This window comes from Sander lucioperca, chromosome 8 (genome assembly GCF_008315115.2).
Source record: "Sander lucioperca isolate FBNREF2018 chromosome 8, SLUC_FBN_1.2, whole genome shotgun sequence".
NCBI classification, from domain to species: Eukaryota; Metazoa; Chordata; class Actinopteri; order Perciformes; family Percidae; genus Sander; species Sander lucioperca.
The window spans coordinates 3,764,986-3,766,915 of record NC_050180.1 but is presented as its reverse complement, the minus strand read 5'-3'; the positions used below and the strand labels follow the sequence as shown (position 1 = coordinate 3,766,915).

General features: G+C 40.9%; 1 protein-coding gene across 1 annotated transcript in view; it reads left to right on the top strand.

Moving 5' to 3' along the window:
• LOC116043224 (homeobox protein engrailed-1-B) overlaps nt 1–1,674 on the top strand; it is a 5,729-nt gene extending 4,055 nt beyond the window's left edge. Inside the window, exon 2 of the mRNA XM_031289799.2 lies at nt 1–1,674. This exon is cut by the window's left edge and continues 340 nt beyond it. The gene's annotated coding sequence lies outside the window, so the exon portion shown is untranslated.
• The last annotated feature ends 256 nt before the right edge of the window (nt 1,675–1,930 follow it).

Sequence of the window (1,930 nt, the reverse complement as noted above, 5' to 3'; positions counted from 1 at the left end):
CTCCACACACACACACACACACACACACACACACACACACACACACACACACACACTCTGTACATTGTAAATATATATAATCTCTAATTTAACAATGAGGATGGGGACGTAGAGCTGAGCGGATCTTCTTTTGTCAGCAGTTCTCCTCCTCTTCATCTCCGTCTCCTCCTCTTCGAAAGTGACTGATACAGCAGGACAGGACAGGACAGGACAGGACAGGACAGGACAGCCTGCAGACTCTTATCGGACTAACCCGCCACTGCAAAAACCAAAGATTTTATTGGAAAACAGAGCCTGGACACTTTTAAAAACAATAAAGAGAAAAACATTTACCGTATTTCTGTGTCCCCTGAGCTCAGAGTGAAATGGACCCCTCCTCCCCCTCCTCCTCCTCCTCCTCCTCCGCCACCCACAGCCGTAATATAAGCCCACATGCAGCGGGGGCAGTTTCCCTTCAGCTTCTGTAGCTTTGGTTCCGGACGGTGCTGCTGCTGCTGCCGCTGCTGAACTGAACCCACCGGCCCTCCGGCAGCCAGAGACAGCCCATCGGATTCATTGGACTTTTGTTTTTATTGTTTTTGTAGACCAACGGACTTCTAAGAACTGTAATAATATTTTACACATTTTACACCCATGCACACAGTGCCAAAAAGAAAGAACACAGTGATGACAGGGGGTGAACAGCCTATATGTAAAGTCACTTCTGAGCACGAGAACATACAGTTAATGCCTCCGGGATTATTACAGGAATATTATACAAATACTATAATGTCGGGGCCTTGGCATTGTGAACACTGAGGCTATTATGCTTATTACTGAGTTTTTTTTTGTTTTTTGTTTTTTAAATTGGGGATTTCAACAAAGGAAGTTTATGTTCTAAAATTTAAAAAAAAAAAATAGGCTATATGCAATCTGAATTATTGATGCTGAGTCCAGATTTGTTTTTAATGCAAAATATTTCCATTTGGCAATTTTCATTTTTATTTAGCCTACATTAAATAAACAAAGGAGTTGGCATTCTCTCACAATAGTTTTTGAAACCAAAGATTTCGACCATACAGAAAATATAAATGTGAATAATTACCAGGGCAAATAAAACTTGAAAAAAATCTAAATATTTAGAAAATAATGTGTTGCAGGATTTGGAACCGTGATCTCATTATCTCTAAAACCCTGCGTAGGCCTACAGCAGACATCTATATAGCCTATAGCCTATAATACATACATACACATAGTTATAGTCGAAATCCACCGAAAGAAACGTTGAATTCTTCACACTGTCATATTCCTATACATTCCTGTTTGTGTGCTACTAAAAGCTCGTGATTTGATTCTTTATAAGCCCTAATGGCATATTCATCATCATGTCCTTCTAATGCTTCTGTTTGGACCCAGAGTGTGTTTGTACTGCTACTTTAAGGGAATATTCTAGCATATTGCGAGATTGTTCACTGTGGTGTTTGTATACTATCCCTCTGAAAGTGACCATATGATTACTGCAGTTCTCAACAGATGGGAAATACGAGGCTCGTGTACTGTAACATCTCTGTGCGTCGACTCCTCATGGTGTTGCCTTTTATTTCGGCATGGTAAAGCTGCAGAGGCCCGCTGTCCTGCAGACACAGCGAACAGCGTCACTCTATCTGAGATATGTCAGCGAGGGGGAAATATATTATGTACATTTAAACCATGTTTCCAAATAAACACTTTTATATTGGAAAAAAAGAAAAAGAAAAAAAAAATTCTCGGAAACACACTGACCCATTTTTTTCCCCCTGCTTTGTGAAAACGGATTCAATTAATAAGTGCAGGTGTGTGTACACGTGTGTGTGCGTGCGTGTGTGTGTGTGCGTGATGATGGGGCGGGGTGTTCGCAGCTCATTGGTTCAAGTGAGTGGGACAACTGAATCCATATTCATAGGTCTTTGGA